The 15,546-nt window shown below is 44.5% G+C and overlaps 1 protein-coding gene across 6 annotated transcripts in view; it reads right to left on the bottom strand.

The window, feature by feature from the left end:
* CNOT1 (CCR4-NOT transcription complex subunit 1) overlaps nt 1-14,586 on the bottom strand; it is a 97,302-nt gene extending 82,716 nt beyond the window's left edge. For all 6 annotated transcript variants that reach the window (XM_020282693.2, XM_020282690.2, XM_020282694.2 and 3 more), the window contains exon 1: nt 14,447-14,586. The gene's annotated coding sequence lies outside the window, so the exon portion shown is untranslated. The remainder of the gene's footprint in view (nt 1-14,446) is intronic.
* Nucleotides 14,587-15,546: the final 960 nt, after the last annotated feature.

Below are 15,546 nucleotides of genomic sequence, written 5' to 3' on the forward strand. Positions count from 1 at the left end.
TGGAGATGAAATGTCTTATGAAGGTAATTGTGACCCAAACTGTGATTTCCTCCCTAGTACCTCAGAATCCATTTCAGCATTTTGCATTTTATCACATAGACAATTCAATCCTGGAAGCTATTTTGATTAGCTAGGGTTCCTTTTAAGAAATAGGGTGTGGCAGGCTCAGACTGGCTAGATGCTCACCAAATCTGTTTCCTCTTCCTAACTAAAGAACTAGACTACAGGCCGGGCCCAGTGGCTCACGCCTGTATTCCTAGCACTCTGGGAGGCTGAGGCAGGCGGATTGCTTCAGGACAAGAATTCGAAGCCAGCCCGAGCAAGAGTGAGACCCCATCTCTACTATAAACAGAAAGAAATTAATTGGCCAACTAATATATATAGAAAAAAATAGCTGGGCATGGTGGCACATGCCTGTAGTCCCAGCTACTCGGGAGGCTGAGGCAGGAAGATTGCTTGAGCCCAGGATTTTGAGGTTGCTGTGAGCTAGGCTGAGGCCATGGCACTCACTCTAGCCTGGGCAACAAAGCGAGACTGTCTCAAAAAAAAAAAAAGAGACAAGGTCTCACTATGTCGCCTAGGCTAGAGTGCAGTGGCTATTCACATCCTCAACTATAGCACAATACAGCCTCCAATTCCTGGGCTCATGCAATCCTCTTCCCACCTCAGCTTCTCAAGTCGCTGGGACTACAAACCCAAGCTACCACTCGCAACTTTGTGCCAGGTTATTTCAGACAACTTCGGTAAACAGACATAAGTCCCTCTTTTCCTACTGGGGTGAGAAACAGTAACCATTAGAAATTATGTAGCATGTTAGGAGATGGTAAGTACTAAGGAAAAAGAAAAACAGCAAAGTAAAGATAACTAAAGAGGAGAGGAGTTGCAATTTTAACTAGGATGGTCAGAGAGCATTTTACTGAGAAAACAGTATTTGAGTAGACTTGGAAGGAACAGAGGGATTTAGCTATGCACACACCAGGGAAAAAATGTTCTGGGCAGAGAGGCTGGTCAGTACAAAGGCTTCCTCGAAGAGTGCCTGCATGGCATGTATGAGGAAAAGCAAAGAGGCCAGTATGACTGCAGTAAATTGAGTAAAGGAAGAGAGTAAAAACACCAGTTGAGAGGAGAGGGAAATATGTGAGGAGTTACAGGACAGAGCCAGATCCTGCAGGTGACAAACGGACTTTCTTTGGCTTTTACTGAGAGAAATGGAGAGCAAAAGGTTTCAAACAGGGTGACACGGTATGACTTTTAAAATATAAGAATCAGACTGGGCACGGTGGCTCATGCCTGTGATCCCAAGTACTAAGAAGGCTGAAGTGAGAGGACCTCTTGAGCCCAGAAGTTCCAGCCTGGGCAACACAGCAAGTCCCTATTTCCATAAAAAATTAAAATAAAAGAATCACTCTAAGCCCAGGGGCGGTGGCCTATGCCTGTAATCCTAGCACTCTGAGAGGCCGAGTACGGGAGGATCACTCAAGGTCAGGAGTTCGAAACCAGCCTGAGCAAGAGCAAAACCCTGCTTCTACTAAAAATATATATAATAAAAAAAAAATTAGCCAGGCATGGGGGCTCATGCCAGTAGTCCCAGCTACTTGGGAGGCTGAGGCAGGAGGATCGTTTGAGCTCAGGAGTTTGAGACCAGCCAGAGCAAGAGCGAAACCCTGTCTCTACTATGAATAGAAAGAAATTAGCCAAACAACTAAAAAGAGAAAAAATTAGCCGGGCACGGTGGCGCATGCCTGTAGTCCCAGCTACCCAAGAGGCTGAGGCAGAGGATCGTTTGAGCTCAGGAGTTTTAGAGGTTGCTGTGAGCTGGGATGATGCCACGGCATGAGCAACAAAGTGAAACTCTGTCTCAAAAAAAAAAAAAAAAAAAGAATCACTCTAAGCCAGTCACGATGTCAAACACCTGTATCCTAGCTACTCAGGTGGCTGAAGCAGAAGGATCACTTGAACCCAAGGGTTGAGGGCTGTAGTGTGTGCTATGATCACCCTTGTTGCCCTGTGAATAGACACTATACTACAGTTTAGGCAAGACAGCAAGACCTCATCTCTTTAAAAAAAAATCACTAGATGAATTAAGAATAAACTGGAGGAACAAGGGTAGAAGGAGGGTTTATCACAGTATATGAGAGAATTATTAGTCATTAAAACCCATGAAAGAACTCTACGAAGCTGTACACAAATATTGCGAAACTAGTATACTAAGTTATATATAATGCCAATGTTTTTTCTGGTTGCCAAAAATAACCAAAAACACTAAATCAAATATTTCCAGTAATATCTGCATTTTACCTTTGTAACCTCTTTAACCTTTGGTATATTAGTCTGTTTGAAAAGACAATTCTCAAAATATCCATGGCATAAGGGGTATACACATGATACACTTACCTCTCCACTACTCAAACTAAAGAGCAAAAACACAAATGTAAATAATCCATACTGGCCGGCACAGTGGCTCACCCCTGTAATCCTAGTACTCTGGGAGGCCGAGGTGGGCGAATTGTTCGAGGTCAGGAGTTAGAAACCAGCCTAAGCAAGAGTGAGATCCCATCTCTACTATAAATAGAAAGAAATTAATTGGCGAACTAATATATATAGAAAAAATGAGCCAGACATGGTGGCACATGCCTGTAGTCCCAGCTACTCGGGAGGCTGAGGCAGGAGGATTGCTTGAGCCCAGGAGTTTGAGGTTGCTGTGAGCTAGGCTGATGCCATGGCACTCACTCTAGCCTGGGCAACAAAGGACGACTCTTGTCTCAAAAAATAAATAAATAAATAATCCATACTATGGGCATCCAAAAATTTTGTATTATTAGTCTCAGAAATGACTAGTATAAAGTTTTTTAAAAACCCATTTGGCAAGGAGTAAGGAAATATTCACAGGCATAAAGCCTGATAGGGTAGACAGCAACCTCAAACTCCTGGGCTCAAAGCAATCCTCCTGCCTCAGCCTCAGGAGCAGCTGGGACTACAGGCGCCCACAACGCACCCAGCTAATTTTCCTATTTTTAGTGGAGTTGAGGTTTCACTCTTACTTAGGCTGGTCTAGATAGAACTCATGAACTCAAGCAATCCTCCGACCTTGGCCTCCCAGAGTGCTTGGATTACAGGTGTAAGCCCATCATGCTCAGCATTCAGTAACTTTTAACATTTAATAGCCTTATGTGGCTATCTTAAGTATTTTTCAGGAATTAATCCAATTCATACATCAGCTTAGTTCAAAATATTTAACTATTAGCAAATAAATTCCTTATTTTTAAAAACTGAGAAAGTGGCCGGGCGCTGTGGCTCACGCCTGTAATCCTAGCTCTTGGGAGGCCGAGGCGGGCGGATTGCTCAAGGTCAGGAGTTCAAAACCAGCCTGAGCAAGAGCGAGACCCCGTCTCTACTATAAATAGAAAGAAATTAATTGGCCAACTGATATATATATAAAAAATTAGCCGGGCATGGTGGCGCATGCCTGTAGTCCCAGCTACCCGGGAGGCTGAGGCAGAAGGATCACTTGAGCCCAGGAGTTTGAGGTTGCTGTGAGCTAGGCTGACGCCACGGCACTCACTCTAGCCTGGGCAACAAAGCGAGACTCTGTCTCAAAAAAAAAAAAAAAAAAACTGAGAAAGTGAAGAGAGCCAGAAAGCACTTACTTCAAAGTGAGAAAGAAAGCAAGTTCCTGATCTAGAATCAACTGACTTTTCATAAGTCTCTTCCCAGTAGTATTTCCAAATTAAAAAGCTATGAAATATATACTTTTTTTTTTAGACAAAGAGTCTGGCTTTGTTGTCCAGGCTAGAGTGAGTACCGTGGCGTCAGCCTAGCTCACAGCAACCTCAAACTCCTGGGCTCAAGCGATCCTGCTGCCTCAGCCTCCCGAGTAGCTGGGACTACAGGCATGCGCCGCCATGCCCGGCTCATTTTTTCTATATATGTTAGTTGGCCAATCAATTTCTTTCTATTTATAGTAGAGATGGGGTCTCGCTCTTGCTGAAGCTGGTTTTGAACTCCTGACCTCACCTCGGCCTCCCAGAGTGCTAGGATTACAGGAGTGAGCCACCACGCCCAGCCTTGAAATATATACTTAAGACCATTAAAAGATAATAACAGAGCATATCTTTCTTTTTTTTCAAGACATAATCTCATTTTGTTGCCCAGGCTAGATAGAGTGAGTGTTGTGGCATCGGCCTAGCTCACAGCAACCTCAAACTCCAGGGCTCAAGCGATCCAACTCCTGAGCTCAAACGATCCACCCACCCGTTTCAGCCTCCCAGAGTGTGAGGATTACCAGCGTGAGCCACCGTGCTCAGTCAAAACAAATCTTTCTTGAAGCTACTTTATTTTAAAACTACAATTACACCAAGAGAAACCTGACTCAAATATCTGTCACAATTCAGTTTACAGAGCTAAAGAACTTTTAAAAACTTCAATTTAAAAAAAACTCCTCCATTAGGAAGTCTCAGCAAACTTCAAGTTTATTATTATACTGATGTTAAGTAATTACTCACACTATAATAGAAAAGACCATCTTTTTGTCACACTAGGTTTTACATTTTCATAGTGAAGAGATCAGCATCTCAAATATTGGCAGGCAAGGTGGCTCACAATTGTAATCCCAGCACTTTTGGGATTACGGCTGTGAGACGGATTGCTTCAGACCAGGAGTTTGAAACCAGCCTGGACAACTCAGCAGGACCCTGTCTCTACAAAAAATTTAAAAAGGAGCCAGGCACAGTGTCATGCACCTGAGTCCCAGCTCCTCCTGAGGTTGAAGCAGGAGGATTCCTTGAGTAGGAGTTTGGGGTAACAGAGGGCTATCTATGATTAAGCCACTGCACTCCAGTCTGGGTGACAGTGTGACCCTGACTCAAAAAAGCCTCAAAAAATAATTAAAATAGGCCGGGCGTGGTGGCTCACGCCTGTAATCCTAGCTCTCTGGGAGGCCGAGGCGGGCGGATTGCTCGAGGTCAGGAGTTCAAAACCAGCCTGAGCAAGAGCGAGACCCCGTCTCTACTATAAATAGAAAGAAACTAATTGGCCAACTGATATATATAGAAAAAATTAGCCGGGCATGGTGGCACATGCCTGTAGTCCCGGCTACTCGGGAGGCTGAGACAGAAGGATCGCTCGAGCCCAGGAGTTTGAGGTTGCTGTGAGCTAGGCTGACGCCACGGCACTCACTCTAGCCTGGGCAACAAATCGAGACTCTGTCTCAAAAAAAAAAAAAAAAAAAAAAAAAAAAATAATTAAAATAATAATAATAAAGCCTCAAGTCTCTGTCCTCCAAAAAACTGCTGGGGAAAAAACTCTATTTGCTTTTGTCACAACCAACAAAGCGCTATTCAAATAAAAGGCTGGGGGTAAAGAAAAATCTCCCTATGTAATTCAAGGAATTGCCAATATGTAAACAGTTTAATTCTGTAGAATTATTAAGAGATAGTCAGGATGTTCTAAAGTCCAACCCACTAATGAAAATAAAATCCTGTACTACAAAATGAACCTCTAGTGATTTTAGTTGCATAATGACAAAATTTCTATCTTCCAAAAAGCAAGTGCTTGGTCATATAGATTATTCTCACGTTTCTGATAAATGATCAAATTCACAGATCATTCTTTTCCTTGCTTTGAACTCCAGTAACGTTACTTACTCATTCAAGTAGTATGGAAAGACAGAATGGCTAGAGTAGGAAAACCTGGTCTGACCCTAAACTAAGCTCTACAACTTTCAAAGTTTAACCATCTAAAATAAGTCAATAGGCAGGGCATGGTAGCTCACACCTGTAATCCTAGCACTCTGAGAGGCCGAGGCAGGAGGATTCCTTGAGCTCAGGAGTTTGAGAGCAGCAAGACATGTCTCTACTAAAAACAGAAAAATTAGCTGGGCTTGGTGGCATGCGTCTGTAGTCCCAGCCACTTGGGAGGCCTCAGAAGGATCACTTGAGCCCAGGAGTTTGAGACCAGCAAGACCTGTCTCTACTAAAAACAGAAAAATTAGCTAGGCATGGTGGCATGCGTCTGTAGTCCCAGCCACTTGGGAGGCTGAGGCAGAAGGATCACTTGAGCCCAGGAGTTTGAGGTTGCTGTGAGTTAGGCTGATGTCATGGTACTCTAACCCAGGCAACAGAGACTCTGTCTCGATAGACAGACAGACAGATAGATAGAATTTAAAAAAAAATAAAATACATCAACAGAATTATATGCACATAGCACCAAGAAACAGTCTGTGCCCTCAAAGAACAAAACCCAAAGAGTATTCATTTCCAAGAATGCCATGTTCTATAAATCTACTAACTGTAACAAATGAAGCATTATTCAATTACAATTTAGGGCAACTGTATACATGCTGGGGGAAAGGAAGACTCCTTACCCACTATAAACAGAAACTCACAAGGCAATATAAGGTGCAGTTAAATGAAAGTAGTCAAGAAGGATGGCAAGAAATCAATTTTTGCTTAAGGAAATTAGGGAAGAGATTTATAGGCAGTACATTTGAGTTTGGACTGGAATGACAAAGAAATAAAGTTTTGGTAGACAGAGATGATGATGTCCCAGATAACAGAGGCAATGATGTATTTGGGGACCACTGCTTAGCAGTCTTTTGACTATACAAGATAATAATGTGCCACCACGGGCAGGAAGGGATCAACACTTATAGCTGCAGATGAAAATATCAGAAGGACTTTTGAATAGAGAACAGGTACTTCCAAAGTAATGATTTAGGAAGCATTTTGGCAGAAATGTAAAGAATTTACTATACTCATAGAATCTTTTACAATTAGAATGCATTCACATATTATTCATGTGATAAACTCAATAACCAAATGATGGGGAAAAGATAATGGAGATTAGTAAGAAAGTTACTGCAAAAAAGTCAGAGTGTTTAAAAGTAGACAAAAGAGGCTGGACGCAGTGGCTCACGCCTGTAATCCTAGCTCTCTGGGAGGCCGAGGCGGGCAGATTGCTCCAGATCAGGAGTTCGAAACCAGCCTGAGAAAGAGCAGAGACCCCGTCTCTACTATAAATAGAAAGAAATTAATTGGCCAACTAATGTATATAGAAAAAATTAGCCAGGCATGGTGGCGCATGCCTGCAGTCCCAGCTACTCGGGAGGCTGAGGCAGGAGGATTGCTTGAGCCCAGGAGTTTGAGGTTGCTGTGAGATCTGATGCCACGGCACTCTAGCCTAGGCAACAAAGCGAGACTCTGTCTCCAAAAAAAAAAAAAAAGTAGACAAAAGGATAATTATTATGCTGGCAAAAACTAGGTGCTATAATTTGTCCAAACCCATAGAAAATACAACACCAAGAGCGAACCCTAGGCCGGGCGTGGTGGCTCACGCCTGTAATCCTAGCTCTTTGGGAGGCCGAGGCGGGAGGATTGCTCAAGGTCAGGAGTTCAAAACCAGCCTGAGCAAGAGCGAGACCCCGTCTCTACTATAAATACAAAGAAATTAATTGGCCAACTGATATGTATATAAAAAATTAGCCGGGCATGGTGGCGTATGCCTGTAGTCCCAGCTACTCGGGAGGCTGAGGCAGAAGGATCGCTCGAGCCCAGGAGTTTGAGGTTGCTGTGAGCTAGGCTGACGCCACGGCACTCACTCTAGCCTGGACAACAAAGCGAGACTCTGTCTCAAAAAAAAAAAAAAAAAAAAAAAAGAGCGAACCCTAATGCCAACTATGAACTTTGGATAATAATGATGTAGGTTCATCAATTGTAACAAATGTACCACTCTGGTGGAGGACATTGATAACGGGGGAGGTAAAGCATGTGTAGGGGTAGGAGGTATATGGGAAATATCTGTACCTTCTGTTCAACTTTGAGGTGAACCTAAAACTACTCTAAAAAATAAATTTTTTTTTTTTTTTTTTTTTTGAGACAGAGTCTCGCTTTGTTGCACAGGCTAGAGTGAGTGCCGTGGCGTCAGCCTAGCTGACAGCAACCTCAAACTCCTGGGCTCAAGCAATCCTTCTGCCTCAGCCTCCCCAGTAGCTGGGACTACAGGCATGCGCCACCACGCCCGGCTAATTTTATATATATATATATATATATTAGTTGGCCAATTAATTTCTTTCTATTTATAGTAGAGACGGGGTCTCACTCTTGCTCAGGCTGGTTTCGAACTCCTGACCTCGAGCAATCCGCCCGCCTCGGCCTCCCAGAGTGCTAGGATTACAGGCTTGAGGCACCGCGCCCGGCCTAAAAAATAAAATTTTAAAAAAACCTAGAAGCTATAAATCTAAGATGACAAATATTCAAATTAATTATGTCAAAGAGAAAATGCTGAGTTCTTAATATGACACTTTAACAACATTAAGATGGTGTCTTTCAAAATATATGCTTTCATCCTACTTTATATATCACAGAATTACCTCAACATTATTGCAGTATTGTGAAATACATACTTAGTCTTCGTCCCATTTCCTGGCACAGAACTCCTAAAATCCTGGGAGTGTCTTTTTTTATTTTTTATTTTTGAGACACAGTCTCAACTCTGTTGTCCAGGCTAGAGTGCTATGGTGTCAGTCTAGCTCACAGCAACCTCAAACTCAGCCTCCCGAATAGCTTGGAATACAAACCTGCACCACCATGCCAGGCTAATTTCTTTCCATTTTTAGTAGAGAGGGGGTCTCGCTCACTGAGGCTAGTGTCCAACTTCTAACCTCAAGATCCTCCCGCTTCAGCCTCCCAAAGTGCTAGGATTACCAGCAAGAGCCACCATCCAGTCCAACCAAAAGTGTCTTTTTGTATGCTAATAAATTGACTGCTGGCTTGGCATCTCCAAGATAGCTTCTGGATGGGTGCTGGTCACCTGGAAAGACCAAGGGAGGATTAGAGGGTTGAGACTTTCAGCCCCATCCCCCAACCTCTGGGGAAAGCAGAGGGACTAAAGGTTAAGTTGACTACCATCACTATGTAATGAGGACTCCATAAAAACCCATAAAGAACTGGATTCAATCCAGGCCTGGTGGTTCACGCCTGTAATCCTAGCACTATGGGAGGCAAAGGCAGGAGGATCACTTGAGGTCAGGAGTTCAAGGCCAGCCTGCGCAAGAACAAGACCCTGTCTCTACAAAACACAGAAAAAGTAGTGGCTCAGGCCTGTAATCCTAGCACTCTGGGAGGCCGAGGAGGGCGGATAGCTCGAGGTCAGGAGTTCGAAACCAGCCTAAGCAAAAGTGAGATTCCATCTCTACTATAAATACAAAGAAATTAATTGGCCAACTAATATATATAGAAAAATGAGCCAGGCATGGTGGCGCATGCCTGTAGTCCCAGCTACTCAGGAGGCTGAGGCAGGAGTATTGCTTGAGCACAGGAGACTGAGGTTGCTGTGAGCTAGGCTGATGCCACGGCACTCACTCTAGCCTGGGCAACAAAGCGAGACTCTTATAGAAGACTATTATAGAAAAAGTAGCCAGGCATGGTGGCCCCTGCACCTGTAGTCCTAGCTACTCAGGAAGCTGAGGCAGGAGGACCGCTTGAGCCCAGGAGTTTGAGGTTGCAGTGAGCTATGATGCCACTGTACTCTAGCCCAGGCAAGAAAGGGAGACACTGTCTCAAAGAAAAAAAAAAGAACTGGATTCAGGGAGCTGAGACATGGCACAGCCTAGGGAGGATATAAAAACTCTGGGGAAGGCAAGGAAGCTCCATGCCACTTCTCCCATAGCTCACTCTATGCATAACATACCTCCCTCCTGTGTACCTCCTTATCTGTATCCTTTGTAATATCCTTTATGTTTCTCTTGAGTTCTGTAAGCAGGCCTACCAAATTAACTGAACTCGTCAGAAGCATAGGCAAAACGGCCTGGGGCTTGAGACTGACATGGGGGGCAGTCTTGTGCAACTGAGCCCCCAACCTGTGGGAATCTCACACTATCTCCAAGTAGACAATGTCAGAACTGAATTGAATTAGAGGATACCCATCTGGTATCCACTCCAGAACTGCTTGATGTGCAAAGGGAAAAAACCCACATATATGAGGTCAGAAGCATGTTGAGAGTATAGTGGAAGAAACTGAATTTATTTATTACTATATTCTCAGAACCACCAAAAAATTCTGCAGTTTAACATCTCATTCAACATTTCAGGAATGTCCTTCTAACAGCTGTAACAAAATTAACACATTTATCCTGGAGGTTTATCCTGAGCTTTCCAGAATTAACCCTTTGCGCTCAGATGTCGAGTGTGACTCACACGGTTAGCAAAAATTATAGAGATTAAAATTACTCTTTGAATGTATCAATAATTTGAACTATAAAAAAATCCAAATAAATAAGTTTGGATGAAAAGAAACTCCAGTTTTTTATTCTACTGCCACACTTTGTAAAATCTGGGGTATTTAAAAAATTAAATCCTGGGCCGGGTGCAGTGGCTCACGCCTGTAATCCTAGCACTCTGAGAGGCCGAGGTGGGCGGATCGCTCGAGGTCAGGAGTTCAAAACCAGCCTGAGCAAGAGTGAGACCCCGTCTCTACTAAAAATAGAAAGAGATTAATTGGCCATCTGATATATATAGAAAAAAAATTAGCTGGGCATGGTGGCACATGCCTGTAGTCCCAGCTACTGGGGAGGCTGAGGCAGGAGGATTGCTTGAGCCCAGGAGTTTGAGGTTGCTGTGAGCAAGGCTGACGCCACGGCACTCACTCTAGCCTGGGCAACAGAGTGAGACTCTGTCTCAAAATTAAAAAAAAAAATTAAATCCTGAGTAGAATAAAGGAATCGAGAAAAAAGCAAGCAAGTGCAAAGGGTTAAAAACAGAAATGCATGTCCTAAATCTATACTCTGCATTCCCAAAGGCTACATTCCCTTCAAATCTCCACACAGGCTTCAGATTAGATCTATACCTCTAAGTAGAACCCTCTCAAACAATGCTTTTCAAGGAACAATGTTTTATTTGCTTTGCTACATTCTTGCAAATATGAGTGGAAAGTACATTAAAGAAGTATTATATACACAGAGTGCAGAAGGTTTTGAGCCCATTTTAGCTCTGAAACACGCTTCTTAAAAACTGTGGGCAAACAGAAAAGGAATTCCTCCATACATAAAAGTTTAAAATAAGACACGATGAGATGCCATTCTGAAACTCCCCATCAGGAAGTTTAGTTCCATCAGAGGGTTATTCAATAAGTGCTTCAGCTAACGTTGTATGACTCTAAAGTTAGTCTTGTTCTTTTATAAAAGAATATATATATATATATATATATATGTATATTTTTTTTTTTTTTTTTGAGACAGAGTCTCGCTTTGTTGCCCAGGCTAGAGTGAGTGCTGTGGCATCAGCCTAGCTCACAGCAACCTCAAAATCCTGGGCTCAAGCAATCCTACTTTCTCAGCCTCCCGAGTAGCTGGGACTACAGGCATGCGCCACCATGCCCAGCTAATTTTTTCTCTATATATTAGTTGGCCAATTAATTTCTTTCTATTTTTAGTAGAGATGGGGTCTCACTCTTGCTCAGGCTGGTTTCAAACTCCTGACCTCAAGCACTCCGCCAGCCTTGGCCTCCCAGAGTGCTAGGATTACAGGCGCGAGCCACCGTGCCCAGCCAAAAAGAATATATTAAGTTTATAAAATACAGCATTTCAAAATAGCAGACTACTATTTTTGTTAATTCAATAAGCATAACAAACATTTTATAAAAAATTATGGTCTTAAAATATGAGAGCTTTCAATCAGAATTATTGGGAACAGGCTGGGTGAGCTGGCTCACGTCTGTAATCTTAACACTTCCAGAGGCTGAGGCAGGAGGATCACTTGAGGCCAGGAGTTCTAGACCAGCTTGAGCACGAGTGAGACCCCATCTCTACAAAAACAGAAAAATTAGTCATGTGTGGTGTGCACCTGTAGTCCCAGCTACTGGGGAGGCTGAGGCAGGAGGACTGCTTGAGCCCAGGAGTGTGAGGTTTCAGTGAGCTATGATGATGCCACTGCACTTTAGCCTGGGCAACAGAGCTGGACACTGTCTCAAAAAAAAAAAAAAAAAAATTATTAGGAACCAATTCCTTTCTGTGGCATTGAGATTTTTTGTTACCTCATACAGTGAGATACTCAACATCATAAATTTAAGCTGGTTAATAAGAAAGCTTCTCATAACTAGATCAGAATACAAAAACATACCTTAGGCCGGGCGCTGTGGCTCACGCCTGTAATCCTAGCTCTTGGGAGGCCGAGGCGGGCGGATTGCTCAAGGTCAGGAGTTCAAAACCAGCCTGAGCAAGAGCGAGACCCCGTCTCTACTATAAATGGAAAGAAATTAATTGGCCAACTGATATATATATAAAAAATTAGCCGGGCATGGTGGCGCATGCCTGTAGTCCCAGCTACTCGAGAGGCTGAGACAGAAGGATCACTCGAGCCCAGGAGTTTGAGGTTGCTGTGAGCTAGGCTGACGCCACGGCACTCACTCTAGCCTGGGCAACAAAGCGAGACTCTGTCTCAAAAAAAAAAAACAAAAAAAAACAAAAAAAACATACCTTAGAAAAAGTAACATGCAAGGATAATTTGAGATTAGGCTATAAATTTCCTTTTCTGCTTAGACATAGTTTCTTTTTTTTTAATGTCTTAACTCCAAATAAGGATGTCACAGTACTTGGCTTGACAAGATCTACATTAAAGAGACCAGAATTTAAACCCCCAGTAGAAAAGTGAGACTAGGAAAAAGGAAAACTAAGCCAGGGATCCATTCAAGTGAGTTAGGAACTAAGAAGAGCATATTTCAATTCTGTTCCACCCTAATGCCACAAAACTGTGCCTTAAAACTTCAAAGATCACAACCTTAGGTAAGAAAAGGAGATACTTTCTGTTATAAATGGCTAAGTCTTTGTGCCTCAATTCTAGACTTAACTTTCCACTAATAGATTTGGAACCCACACTTGTTGAAAATGGACCAACTCTCCAAACAAGTTTTACCATCATGCTATCATTTCTGACAAAACACAGCCAGCCGCCTAAAACTTTATGTATCATCAACCCATATGTGTCTTAGACAAGGTAACAATTTCCAGTGTCCCAAAACATAACTATTTAAACTGTTACCATATATCTTATTAATAGCTAAAATACTGTGCTGCCAATCTTTGAAAGGGTAGGAATGCCAACCTGAATAATAGATTACTGAAATACTGAACCCACGTACCTCTACAAAAACAAATTTATTCTTAATCTGTTTAACCTACTTCCTAATATTTTATTTGCCCTCCCCCATTTTTCCCTCCATGTATCCCCTACCCTATTTCTATCAAAAGACTGTCAGGAGGAAAATGTCCAGAATTTTTCTGAAAGTATATTTACTAGATTATTGACTTAAAAAAAACCTACCCAAGTGGTCACAGACAATCAAATTGTAGAGAAACAGGCAAGGAGATTAAGTATTGTTATTCAGTTTTCAGGAAAAAAAGTTAAGACTTTAATTTATTAGAGTCCTAAGAAATGTGACATCTGTTTGGGTGACTTCGGGGGAAAAGCATACGTCTCATAAAGTTTATTTTACATACAACACACTCAAACACACATTTATCAAATATTTTCTTTTTTAACCTACAAAGCTCACTCCTCATGGGTATAATATCTGTGAGCATGGTTGGGTGAATTCTGCAGACAGTGTGGTACAGAAACAGCACATTATTTGTGTGTCTGGCCTTCAGTAACCTCGACGAGACCCGCAACAACTCCCACCACCCTTAAGGCCTGCAAGCGCTCAGCTCACAAGGGGGGACACTTCTCCTGGGTGAGCAAAAGCGCCACTACTGCACAGACACCGGACCGGGTGGGTGGGGGCCGTCTTGGGAAAAAGTGTGAGCTCCCAGGCGCGCGAGCGGAACAAAACCTGTGGCAAGTAGCAATAAGGAAGTGTTCGCTCCCGCCCGCCTTTCCTACCAGCCGACACCCGAAACAAGGAGAGGTTTGACAACGTGCTGAAGCGGAGAGCGGGCAGAGAGCGGCAGCTCCGGGTACACCGAAAAGAATTAAGAACCTGCAACAACTCCGAACAGAGTCCCCGGCCCGAGGAGCTAGGCCTCGGGAGCCGATGGCCACTGCACCCATCCGGGAGCCCGAAGAGAAAGGAACAGTTGAGGAGCTCGTGGGGTCTGAGAAAGGTGCAGCCCGCGCCAAGCGAGACTCAGCGGCCCGAACTGCTGCCACTGCCGCCCTCTGAGCCTCCAGGCCCTAGTCGGGGGCCACCCAGGGTCTTGCCCCGCGCTCTACCCTCCACTTCCTGCAGCCTTCGCGCCGGCCTCTTCTTTTCAAGGCGCGAAGCCTCCGCAAGCGTGGGAAGACGGTCGGCCCTCTCCCGCCTCGCCCAACTTCCCCGTCCCAGCTGCCCCTCACTCCCCGGAGCTCCGGGAAACGCTTCCAGTGGCCCCAAGTCCACCCTCGGTCCTCCTCCCACCGGCACTCGTGTTCCCAAGCTGACAAGCCAGCCTAACCCAGACCTTGACTCCAGCCCGCCTCACCTTAGGCGGCTCCGGCGGCGTTGGACACAGGAAACTCCTGGGTCCCCGACTCCGGCTCTCCTCGACCCCCTCTTCGGTTAACTCCGCTTGTTTCTCTACAAAATGGCGCCGGAGGTCGCGCGCTCACGTCGCGGCCTTTCCCCTCCCCGTTCCCATTTCATCATTCGCTGCCCGCCCGAGGAGGGATGGCTCCAGCTCCAGCCAATGACCGCACCCCTCTCGTGGCTCCCGCCCAATCACCGACAGGTGACCGCGGATTTAAACCAATCACACACTATCACTTGCAGAAGTCGAGGAAGAAACCAGGCTCCTGCTAGCAACTACCAATCCAGACTTCTACTTCGCGGGCTTTGGCCAATTGCCGCTCACCAGCCCCTAGGGACTGGAGTCCGAGACCTCGCGCCTGCGCTCGAGGCGACGGCCAATGGGGAGAAGCTGATAACTTCGATTGGGGCTTCATGGACTTCCCACTTGCCCTCGAGGTCTTTGACCGACAGGGACCTGGCGTTGCCTCTGAGAAACAATAAATAATGGAGGGGGTCCGTAACTCCTCGCCACCCTGCGCGGGAACTACTTTGAGTTGTAGTGAAGCAGCCTTCCTCCACTTTCCTTCCTCTTTCGAAATGTCACGGTCCAGTAGACTGCGGGGATTCCCAATCGAAACATTCCCCACCCCTTGTGTCCCTTTGGCGGGGAACGCCAGGCAGAAAGCAGGAGAGCCAGGATGTGATTAGAGTTGGGGCGCTTTGCATCCTGGGATATGTAGTCGCGCCACCGCCCCATTCTGGTCGCAAAACTAATACGTTTCTTTCTGTCACTGGCTAAGCCTTTGGAGGAGCGGTGCATGCCGGAGAATGTAGTCTCCCAGGCTCCCACCTGGTCCTAGCTTCCTTCGCTTTAGTCAAGGAAACTTTCTCTTCTAATTGCGCATAGGAAAGAAGGGAAGCCTTACAGAGAGGTCTGACACTCAAGTTCAGTTCCTGGCTTAATGTAAGAGAGTATACACATGCCCTTTACTCTGGAGAGAAAAAGCATAGAGACGTTTTTTGCTTTGATGTGTTTGTTACCTATAGTATTAATAGTTTGTGAGATTTTATGGG

The sequence above is a fragment of the Microcebus murinus genome, chromosome 20 (assembly GCF_040939455.1).
Source record: "Microcebus murinus isolate Inina chromosome 20, M.murinus_Inina_mat1.0, whole genome shotgun sequence".
Taxonomy (NCBI): Eukaryota; Metazoa; Chordata; class Mammalia; order Primates; family Cheirogaleidae; genus Microcebus; species Microcebus murinus.